This window comes from Schistocerca americana, chromosome 9 (genome assembly GCF_021461395.2).
Source record: "Schistocerca americana isolate TAMUIC-IGC-003095 chromosome 9, iqSchAmer2.1, whole genome shotgun sequence".
Taxonomy (NCBI): Eukaryota; Metazoa; Arthropoda; class Insecta; order Orthoptera; family Acrididae; genus Schistocerca; species Schistocerca americana.
This window is the reverse complement of record NC_060127.1, coordinates 35,448,422-35,460,944: the sequence shown is the minus strand read 5'-3', so window position 1 is coordinate 35,460,944 and position 12,523 is coordinate 35,448,422. Positions and strand designations below refer to the sequence as shown.

At 46.1% G+C, this 12,523-nt stretch overlaps 1 long non-coding RNA gene across 1 annotated transcript in view; it reads right to left on the bottom strand.

Annotated features, from left to right (window-relative positions):
• LOC124551301 overlaps positions 1-12,523 on the bottom strand; it is a 300,143-nt gene that overhangs the window by 226,091 nt on the left and 61,529 nt on the right. The gene's annotated exons all lie outside the window — the stretch shown is intronic.

The following is a 12,523-nucleotide window of genomic DNA, read 5'->3' as shown; positions in this document are numbered from 1 at the left end:
CGTCGATCAGTTGTAGAATTTTGGAACACATATTGCGTTCGAGTATAATCACTTTTCTGGAGACTAGAAATCTACTCTGTAGGAATCAGCATGGGTTTCGAAAAAGACGGTCGTGTGAAACCCAGCTCGCGCTATTCGTCCACGAGACTCAGAGGGCCATAGACACGAGTTCCCAGGTAGATGCAATGTTTCTTGACTTCCGCAAGGCGTTCGATACAGTTCTCCACAGTCGTTTAATGAACAAAGTAAGAGCATATGGACTATCAGACCAATTGTGTGATTGGATTGAAGAGTTCCTAGATAACAGAACGCCGCATGTCATTCTCAATGGAGAGAAGTCTTCCGAAGTAAGAGTGATTTCAGGTGTGCCACAGGGGAGTGTCGTAGGACCGTTGCTATTCACAATATACATAAATGATCTTGTGGATAACATCTGAAGTTCACTGAGGCTTTTTGCGGATGATGCTGTGGTATATCGAAAGGCTGTAACAATGGAAAATTGTAATGAAATGCAGCAGGATCTGCAGCGAATTGACGCATGGTGCAGGGAATGGCAGTTGAATCTCAATGTAGACAAGTGTAATGTGCTGCGAATACACAGAAAGAAAGATCCTTTATCATTTAGCTACAATACAGCAGATCAGCAAGTGGAAGCAGTTAATTCCATAAATTATGTGGGAGTACGCATTAGGAGAGATTTAAAACGGAATGATCATATAAAGTTGATCGTCGGTAAAGCAGATGCCAGACTGAGATTCATTGGAAGAATCCTAAGGAAATGCAATCCGAAAACAAAGGAAGTAGGTTACAGTACACTTGTTCGCCCACTGCTTGAATACTGCTCACCAGTGAGGGATCCGTGCTAGATGGGAATGATAGAAGAGATAGAGAAGATCCAACGGAGAGCAGCACGCTTCGTTACTGGATCATTTCGTAATCGCGAAAGCGTTACGGAGATGATAGATAAACTCCAGTGGAAGACTCTGCAGGAGATACGCTCAGTAGCTCGGTACCGGCTTTTGTTAAAGTTTCGAAAACATACCTTCCCGCGAAGAGACCATGAGCATAAAATCAGAGAAATTATAGCCCACACAGAGGCATATCGACAATCCTTCTTTCCACGAACAATACGAGACTGGAATAGAAGGGAGAACCGATAGAGGTACTCAAGGTACCCTCCGCCACACACCGTCACGCGGCTTGCTGAGTATGGATGTCGATGTAGATGTAGAAACAGGGAGTATCAAAAACAATCATCCGATTTGGCACGTCTACACAGGGTGGTCGAAATTCCCGTTACAGACTTCTAGGACTTGTAGAGGGGAGTGAGTACATCGTATTTTGAATAGGAACCCATGTCCGGAAACGTCATCCAACGAGACTACATGGCGTCAAAGATATAGGCGCGTGCGTCTGTAAATGTACCGGGTGATCAAAAAGTCAGTATAAATTTGAAAACTGAATAAATCTCGGAATAATGTAGATAGAGAAATACAAATTGACACACATGCTTGGAATGACATGTGTTTTTATTAGAACCAAAAAAATACAAAAGTTCAAAAAATGTCCGACAGATGGCGCTTCATCTGATCAGAATAGCAATAATTAGCGTAACAAAGTAAGACAAAGCAAAGATGATGTTCTTTACAGGAAACGCTCAATATGTCCACCATCATTCCTCAACAACAGCTGTAGGCGAGGAATAATGTTGTGAACAGCACTGCAAAGCATGTCCGGAGTTACGGTGAGGCATTGGCGTCGGATGTTGTCTTTCAGCATCCCTAGGGATGTCGGTCGATCACGATACACTTGCGACTTCAGGTAACCCCAAAGCCAGTAATCACACGGACTGAGGTCTGGGGACCTGGGAGGCCAAGCATGACGAAAGTGGCGGCTGAGCACACGATCATCAGCAAACGACGCGCGCAAGAGATCTTTCACTCGTCTAGCAATATGGGGTGGAGTGCCATCCTGCATAAACATCGTACGTTTCAGCAGGTGTTTATCAGCCAGGATGGGGATGATGCGATTCTGTAACATATCTGTGTACCTCTCACCCGTCACTGTAGCAGTTACTGACGTTTTGCTGTCCAGCGCCATCTGTTGGACATTTTGTGAACTTTGTTTTTTTTTGGTTCTAATAAAACCCCATGTTATTCCAAGTATGTCTGTCAATTTTTACCTCTCTATCTACATTATTCCGTAGTTTATTAAGAGCGGCGCGTTTCGTCACAGGGTTATTTGGTAAGCGTGATAGCGTTACGGAGATGTTTAGCAAACCCAAATGGGAAACTCTGCTGCAAGAGAGGCGCTCTGCATCGTGGCGTAGCTTGCTGTCCAGGTGTCGAGAGGGTGCGTTTCTGGATGAGATATCGAATATTTGGCTTCCTCCCGAGGAGATCACGAATGTAAAATTAGAGAGATTCGAGCGCGCACGGAAGCTTTGCGGCAGTCATTCTTCCCGCGAACCATACGTGACTGGAACAGGAAAGCGAGGTAATGACAGTGGCATGTAAAGTGCCCTCCGCCACACACCGTTGGGTGGCTTACGGAGTATAAATGTAGATGTAGATGTAGATCCTCATTGAGGATGACACGGCGGTTGGATGGTCCCGATGGGCCACTTGTGGCTTGAAGATGGAGTGGTTTAAGATGTACGGCATGTGTCAATGCGGTATTGAAATTGTTCCCATACTGCAACGAGGATGTCTTGAGTTACAGCTTCCACAGCTGCTGTTATGCGATGTTTCAGTTCACTCATTGTTGTCGCTAACAGAGGCACACAAGCAGAGTCTTTTATAAACCCCCACAAGAAATAATGACGTACAGCCAGGTGTGGTGACCTTGGAGGCTAGTAATGTAGGGTTGAATCATTTGGTCGAGTGCGACCGATCCATCGTTCGGTAACCCTTTGATTTAAAAATTCCCGCACTTAGAGATGGCAGTGTGGTGGTGCCCCATCCTGTTGGTAAACGCAGTCGTTCGAATCAGTCTCCAACTGTGGAAAAAGGAAGTTCTCAAGCATATCGAAATGTGACAGTGTTCTCGGCAAAGAAAAATTGACCATGCACATTTTCCCGTGAAACTTCACAAAAGTCCTTCTCGTGTTTTACAAATAATGGTTGAAATGGCTGCCGGCCGGTGTGGCCGTGCGGTTAAAGGCGCTTCAGTCTGGAACCGCGTGACCGCTACTGTCGCAGGTTCGAATCCTGCCTCGGGCATGGATGTGTGTGATGTCCTTAGGTTAGTTAGGTTTAATTAGTTCTAAGTTCTAGGCGACTGATGACCTCAGAAGTTAAGTCGCATAGTGCTCAGAGCCATTTGAACCATTTGAAATGGCTCTGAGCATTATGGGACCTAACATCTGATGTCATCGTTTCCCTAGAACTTAGAACTAGTTAAACCTAACTAACCTAAGAACATCACACACATCCGTGCCCGAGGCAGAATTCGAACCTGCGATCGTAGCGGTCGCTCGGCTGCAGACTGTAGCGGGTAGAACCGCAAGGCCACTCCGGCCGGTGCACATATCTCAAATAACATAATAGTTATGACTTTTTTTAAAAAATCCGATGATTCTTTTAATACACGCTGTATATTGATTGGGAATCCATGACAGGAAACGTCATCCAGCGAAGCTACAGAGATTCAAAGTTATAGGGAACGACGTCTGTAAATGTGTCTATCTCAGCAACAAGTACCGGTGCATGTATTCCACTATCAGAGGTATCAGAAGGAATTTCGATTCGTTCGTTTCCGAAACAGGGACCCTTACCTCAAACTGATACACTTATTCGTCTCCATCGTGCTAGAAAGTCCGCAAGATCTTCACGGAATCTCCCTGTATATTCATACATTTATAGGCACCGGTGCCTACAACTTTGATGCTCTGTAGCATCGTTGGATAACGTAACCGGACATGGGTTCCTGAACAAAATATTATCCACTCACTCCGCTCTACAAGTGCCAGGAGTTTGTAACGACAGTTTCCGAACAGCTTGTACACTCACCAGGATTTCACGTTCTCACTGCCATTCCATCCCAACAGAACTGATGTGGACCAAAGTTAACGATTACATACAGGTATCTTGTGTAAATAATTTTTTTCAATTGGCTTTGATCATCTGATGACTTTATAGGAGGGTAAACGACAGCATCGTCTGTAAACAATTTAAAAGTGCTACTCACATTGTCTCCTAAATCGCTTATGTAGGTTGGTTGGTTTGGGGAAGGAGACCAGACAGCGTGGTCATCGGTCTCATCGGATTAGGGAAGGAAGTCGGCCGTGCCCTTCCAGAGGAACCATCCCGGCATTTGCCTGGAGTGATTTAGGGAAATCACGGAAAACCTAAATCAGGATGCCGGACGCGGGGTTGAACCGTCGTCCTTCCGAATGCGAGTCCAGTGTCTAACCACTGCGCCACCTCGCTCGGTAATCGCTTATGTAGATCAGCAGCAGCAGAGGATCTGTACGGTAACGCTTCCTTAGGGAACGCCAGATATTAGTTCTGTTCTATTCGTTGACTTTTAGTCAGTTACTACGAACTGTGATCTCTCTGACAGAAAATCGTGAATCGCGTCACACATTTGAGATGATTGTCTGTAGGCACGCAGTTAGGCTAGAAGTCGCTTGTAAGTAATGTTGTCAATAGCACTCACTCACACTCCGTCTTCAGGCCACGAGTGGCCTACCGGGACCATCCGACCGCCGTGTCATCCTCAGTGGAGGATGTGGATAGGAGGGGCGTGGGGTCAGCATACCGCTCTCCCGGTCGTTATGATGGTATTCTTGACCGAAGCCGCTACTATTCGGTCGAGTAGCTCCTCAATTGGCATCAGGAGGCTGAGGGCACCACGAAAAATGGCAACAGCGCATGGCGGCCTGGATGGTCAGCCATCCAAGTGCCGACCACGCCCGACCCCGCTTAACTTCGGTGATCTCACGGGAACCGGTGTATCCGCTGCGGCAAAGCTGTTGCCAATGTTGTCAATAGGCTTCTGGAAATATAAAAATATGGAATCAGTTTGACATCCCTGTCGATAACACTTATTACTTCGCGAAGATAAAGAGCTAGTTGTGTTTCCCAAAACGATGTTTGCTGAATCCGTGTTGGCTGTTTGTCAACAATTCGTTTTCTTCTAGGTAATTCTTAATGTTCAAACGCAGTGTAGATACACTATGTGATTAAAAGTATCAGGATACCCACAAAAACACACGTTTCTCATATTAGGTGCACTGTGCTGCCACCTACTACCAGGTACTCTGTGTCAGCAACCTCAGTAGTCGAAACTTCCTGGGAGATGAAAACTGTGTGCCGGACCGAGACTCGAACTCTGGACCTTTGCTTTTTGCGGGCAAGTGCTCTACCAACTGAGCTACCCATGCACGACGCAGGAGAGCTTCTGTAAAGTTTGGAAGGTAGGAGTCGAGGTACTGGCGAAAGTAAAGCTGTGAGGACGGGGCGTGCTTGGGTAGCTCAGTCGGTAGAGCACTTGCCCGCAAAAGGCAAAGGTCCAGAGTTCGAGTCTCGGTCCGGCACACAGTTTTCATCTGCCAGGAAGCTTCATATCAGGCACACTCCGCTGCAGAGTGAAAATCTCATTCTGGGAACCTCAGTAGTCATTAGACATCGTGAGAGAGCAGAATGGGAAGCCCCATGGAACCCAAGGACTACAAACGTGGTCAGGTAATTGAGTGTCGCTTGTGTCATACGTCTGTACGCGAGATTTCCGAACTCCTAAACGTCCCTAGCTTCACTGTTTCCGGTGTGACAGTGAAGTGTACACGTGAAGGGACACGTGCAGCACAAAAGCGTACAGGTCTGTTGACTGACAAAGGACGCCAACAGTTGAAGAGGGTCGTAATGTGTTGCTGCACTTGAGAATTTTCGAGTCTGTATTAATGTCTGTTGGGTTATGTTTCTTGTCAATAAGATGTTCAGCAAATGTGGAATGACATCTGTTACTTTCTGGTGCTGTTCTGTGTATCTGGTATTAAAGTTTCTGCTTTTCTGTGCTATATAAACTGATCTGCAGTCCTGACATACCAGGTGTGTTGTGCTTGTCTGTGTTTGTGTTGGTTGTCAGTTTCCTCTGTGTTGAGTTGTCTGTCCTGTAGGCTGTTTGTAGCCCTTGTTCTTTTGAGCATGTTGCCTATTTTGTGGAATGCTTTGTTGTTGTAGGTGAGAGTGAACCACTTGTTTGTTGTTGTGGGTGTTTCTTGGAGTCCTTTTTAATTTTGTAGTTCAGTTTATCTATAGTGTTTGTATCGCGTCCATTCTCTACAGCTACTTGTCTGAGTATCTGTAATTCATTGTTGTTGTTGTTGTTGTTGTTGTCGTTGTCAGTGAGTGAAGTTTTGTTCAGTCTGTGTAGCATACATTGGAAGGCGGCTAGTTTGTGCGCCGTCGGATGATTAGAGTGGCTGTACTGGTGGTGGTCACTATTCCGAATATGGAGAACTGGTGTTCAGATCGTTGGAAGCAGCTAAGTGCCTTCATTCTAAAATACAGGGCTATTACAAATGATTGAAGCGATTTCATACACTCACTGTAGCTCCATTCATTGACATATGGTCACGACACACTACAGATACGTAGAATAACTCAAAGTTTTGTTCGGCTGAAGCCGCACTTCAGGTTTCTGCCGCCAGAGCGCTCGAGAGCGCAATAAGACAAAATGGCGACAGGAGCCGAGAAAGCGTATGTCGCGCTTGAAATGCACTCACATCAGTCAGTCATAACAGTGCAACGACACTTCAGGACGAAGTTCAAGAAAGATCCACCAACTGCTAACTCCATTCGGCGATGGTATGCGCAGTTTAAAGCTTCTGGATGCCTTTGTAAGGGGAAATCAACGGGTCGCCCTGCAGTGACCGAAGAAACGGTTGAACGCGTGCGGGCAAGTTTCACGTGTATCTGGACATGCTGGAAAATTGGCTCATGCCACAACTGGAGACCGACAGCGCCGACTTCATCTTTCAACAGGATGGTGCTCCACCGCACTTGCATCATGATGTTTGGCATTTCTTAAACAGGAGATTGGAAAACCGATGGATCAGTCGTGGTGGAGATCATGATCAGCAATTCATGTCATGGTATCCACGCTCTCCCGACTTAACCCCATGCGATTTCTTTCTGTGGGGTTATGTGAAAGATTGAGTGTTTAAACCTCCTCTACCAAGAAACGTGTCAGAACTGCGAGCTCGCATTAACGATGCTTTCGAACTCATTGATGGGGACATGCTGCGCCGAGTGTGGGAGGAACTTGATTATCGGCTTGATGTCAGCCGAATCACTAAAGGGGCACATATCGAACATTTGTGAATGCCTAAAAAAACTTTTTGAGTTTTTGTATGTGTGTGCACAGCATTGTGAAAATATCTCAAATAATAAAGTTATTGTAGAGCTGTGAAATCGCTTCAATCATTTGTAATAACCCTGTACTAGATGCGTACATTCAGGGTAATCTGAGCGCCGTGAGCTAAGCTGCCTCGAGCCAAACACGTATTTCTAACGTTAATACTTGCCTTACTACGTTGAGCTTTTAAGGTAAGCTTATACCTACACTGCTGGCAATTAAAATTGCTACACCACGAAGATGACGTGCTACAGACGCGAAATTTAACCGACATTAAGAAGATGCTGTGATATGCAAATGATTAGCTTTGCAGGGCATTCACACAAGGTTGCCGCCGGTGGCGACACCTACGGCGTGCTGACGTGAGGAAATTTTCCAACCGATTACTCGTACACAAACAGCAGTTGGCCGGTGTTCCCTGGTGAAACCTTGTTGTCATGCCTCGTGTAAGGAGGAGAAATGCCTACCATCACGTTTCCGACTTTGATAAAGGTCGGATTGTAGCCTATCGCGATTGCGGTTTATCGTATCGCGACATTGCTGCCCGCGTTGGTCGAGATCCAATGACTGTTAGCATAATATGAAATCAGTGGGTTCAGGAGGATAATACGGAACGCCGTGCTGGATCCCAACGGCCTCGTATCACTAGCAGTCGTGATGACAGGCATCTTATCCGCATGGCTGTAACGGATCGTGCAGCCACGTCTCGATTCCTGAGTCAACAGATGGGGACGTTTGCAAGACAACAACCATCTGCACGAACAGTTCGACGACGTTTGCAGCAGCATGGACTATCAGCTCGGAGACCATGGCTGCGGTTACCCTTGACGCTGCATCACAGCCTGGTGCACCTGCGTTGGTGTACTCAACGACGAACCTGGGTGCACGAATGACAAAACGTCATTTTTTCGGATGAATCCAGGTTCTGTTTACAGCATCATGACGGTCGCATCCGTGTTTGGCGATATCGTGGTGAACGCACATTGGAAGCGTGTATTCGTCATCGCCATACTGGCGTATCACCCGGCCTGATGGTATGGGGTGCCATTGGTTGCACGTCTCTATCACCTCGCATTGACGGCACCTTCAACAGTGGACGTTACATTTAAGATGTGGTATGACCTGTGGCTCTACCCTTCATTCGATCCCTGCGAAACCCTACATTTCAGCAGGATAATGTACGACCGCATATTACAGGTCCTGTACGGGCCTTTCTGGATAAAGAAAACGTTCGACTGCTGCCCTGGCCAGCACATTCTCCAGATCTCTCATAAATTGAAAACGTCTGGTCAATGGTGGCCGAGCAACTGGCTCGTCACAATAGGCCAGTCACTACTCTTGATGAACTGTGGTATCGTGTTGAAGCTGCATAGGCAGCTGTACCTGTACACGCCATCCAAGCTCTCTTTGACTCAATGCCCAGGCGTATCAAGGCCGTTATTACGGCCAGAGGTGGTTGTCCTGGGTACTGATTTCTCACGATCTATGCACCCAAATTGCCTGAAAATGTAATCACATGTCAGTTCTAGTATAATATATTTGTCCAATGAATACCCGATTATCATCTGCATTTATTCTTGGTGTAGCAATTTTAATAGCCAGTAGTGTATTAAGAGTAGATTATGATGCCATTTTAAAATTCTACATTCGGTCAATAATTATGTGAAATAGTGAAAACCAAATTTTTGTTGCCCCTAAAAGATGACGTGTAACTATGGCCTCCAGTCGGGTAGACCGTTAGCCGGGTGCAAGTCTGTCGATTTGACGGCACTTCGGGGACTTGCGTGTCGATTGGGATGAAATGACATAACACCCAGTCCCTGAGCGGAAAAAATCTCCGACCCAGCGGGGAATAGACCCCGGTCTCTTAGGATTGACAGTCTGTCGCGCTGACCAGTCAGCTACCGGGGGCGGACCCCCTAAAAATGTTAGGTACCTGAAATTTGGATAGGGTGACCAGTTAACTGATTTGATTAGTGATGCAGATGTTGGGCGTATTTATGTGGAGAGGTGGAGATTAGCACAAGAAACAATTACAAGAACATTTAGGGTTTTATTTAAGTCTATGCTGAAATTTGGAAAGCGAGTTTTAAACGTCTAAAGCACAGACCACCGCACTACTGGTTGGTGATCGGTCAGTGATGCTGACAATAATTTCGAAGGGCCGAATAGTGGCGTTCTCCTCCGATGAAGACGGCCCGGTCAGACTGAAAAAACGGCAGAGCCACCGGCCGGGCCAGCAGAGCAACGGCGAGCGTCCACTCGACTCGAGGTACGTCCGGGGCGACCGCAAGCGCACGCTGCGCTTCCTCCAGGCGTGACAAATTGGCCAATCTCTGCGGCCAGGCCAGCGCATCACCCAGCACGCACCTGCCGCCTACTCCTGCGCCGCCGTATTGGCCGGAGCCTCTGGTTGTCGGGGCAGTCGTCTACGCTCGATCCAGCCACAGGCGGTCGTCTCAAGTGGCGCAAGCAACACAGTCACTATAAACACGACTTCGTGGACACCTGTTGACACAGTTCTGACAGCGTTGGTGCGTAGGCACAGTTCACAGCAGACGTTTGGCAAGGGCTCCGTCACGGCGAGATGGCAGCACAACGACGTTACTCCGACAGGAACTTCCTGGAATTGCGCTGGATCCGACCTCGGACGGAAGCACCCTCCTGGCCTCTGGAGACGCTATTTCAGGGCAAAGGCGCCGCCGTGGCACGGCTTCTTCCTAGCACATCATTTGCTGTGCATTACGTGTGCTGCTGATAGCCTTGGGAGATAGAGATGGGTAGTTCGCGAACGAACGGGTGCAAAGGAACGGTTCACCAAGATGAAAGAAAGGACCGAGGAACGAATTCCAAGGAACGATCCGGTTCATAGTTCACTTCGGTCGCGGCGGTCTACTTATAGTTCCCGGTAACGAGGAACGATCAGTTCATAGTTCGCTTCGGTCGCAGCGATCTACTTATAATTCCCGGGAACGAGGAACGATCCGGTTCATAGTTCACTTCGGTCGCGGCGGTCTACTTATAGTTCCCGGGATCGAGGAACAATCGGTCCATAGTTCACTTCGGTCGCGGCGGTCTACTTACAGTTCCCGGGAACGAGGAACGATCGGTTCATAGTTCACTTCGGTCGCGGTGGTCTACTTATAGTTCCTGAGAACGAGGAACGATCGGTTCATAGTTCACTTCGGTCGCGGCGGTCACTTGGGCAGTTCTCGTTCTAGCCTCGGTCTCAGTCTCGGTTTCCCTCGGCTGCACTCGTCGCTCTTCGCATGACCACCTGTCTCAGTTCCACTTCCGACTGCTCCTAGTTAGTTGAGTATCCAGTTGTTCGTTTTGTTCACTGCGCTCGCCCATTTTACATGTGTTCCAAACTGTTCCTGCACTTGGGTCTGGCTATTCAGCGTCCACGACCGGTAGTCGAAAAGTATTTTATAGTTACGTAAATTACATAAAAATCACGTTGTATGTAATAGGTACGTCTTTTCAGGTAACAAAAGGGTATATCAGCTCACTTCATTATATCGACATACTTATAACAAGGCAAGTTTTTTTTTTTTTTTGTTATTCATATATTTTTTGGTTTCATCGACTTGATTTAGCAACTAACTTTCAATAATTTGCTTAATTTTTAGTGTAAGAAAATTCATATAAAACGATTTTCGTGTATCTTTCATTACATTTAGGAAGGCTTTTATTATTTTTATGTTCGGTTGTTTCCAATTTGCATTACCTGCTAGTTTGGTTTCTCTGAAAAAAAAAAAGTGGGTTGGGGGTCATTTTGGCTCAGTAGGAAAAGCGGTGCCTCTCCATTTGAAAAGACAAAGATTGCCATAAAACATTTGTTCAGAAGGAGCTTTCAAACCAAAAACTTTATTACTGCGAACTTAATTATTATTATTATTATTACTACAATTATTACATTAACTTTAATAATGCAACATAAAAACCTAATCTTTACTAAGCATGTGACGCAAGTGTGATGAGAAAACCATATTTTATTTTATGCTTCCATAAAGTCTCTACTTCGCCTACGAACTCAGAGACAACGTGAAGTATATATAGGGTGTAAACGATTATTGTTTACAACGTAGTATAGCTGTGTAGTGGAAGTCGAAACCAAAAATTTTATACAAGACACTTGTGGTCTATTAAGCTGGGAAACAGCCACCAATAGGTTTACAAGACTACATGAGCTATAGCCCATGCGCGTTGCGTGAGATTTTCAAGTTTTCTTCTCCAGCTCTCTACACATCGCCATCGATTGTTTCGCAGTTGTTGCTTGCATTAGCTTGTTATTTCTTCACTGCCTAATTATTACATGTTTGTCTGTTTGTTGTGTCTGCTCGTAACGGGCAACACATCGTCCGTAGTTGGCGAGTAGTCTGTACCTCAGGCCGGTTTTCCGTGCGCCACCCTATATTATTTCCCTGCGATCAGCCACACAACGCTACAGTTGGCTAAACGAGAGGTTCTGCAGAATCACAGAAATCACTTCTAAAAGTGTGTAAGAATTCTGTAATGAATAAAAACTCTATGCTGCAGGGGGGAGGCAAGTGCCCCCTCTTGGTGCCCTCCATCCATCAGTCACCTACACTACTAGTTTTCAGTTTTTCATAAGAACCATACCAAGCACAAATGAACGGTGAACGAGTAAAAATGAACGGTTCCCAAAAAAGAACAATCAGCAGTGAACTAGTTCCCAAGGATGAACGAGTTTGCCCATCTCTATTGGGAGAGCCAGCCATGGCAAAACTCTACCATCTGGTGAGCAGGGTGTATGAGACAGGCGAAATACCCTCAGACTCCAAGAAGAATTTAATAATTCCAATCCCAAAGAAAGCAGGTGTGATTAAGTGTGAAAATTACCGAATTATCAGTTTAATAAGTCGTGGCTATAAAATACTAACACGAATTCTTTACAGACGAATGGGAAAACTCGTAGAAGCCGAACTCGGGGAAGATCTGTTTGGATTGCGTAGAAATGTTGGAACACGCGAGTTAGTACTGACCCTACGACTTATCTTAGAAGACAGATTAACGAAAGCATTTGTAGACTTGGAGAAAGATTTTGACAATGTTGACTGGAATACTCTATTTGAAATTCTGAAGGTGGCAGGGGTAAAATACAGGGAGCGAAAGGCTGTTAACAATTTGTACACAAACC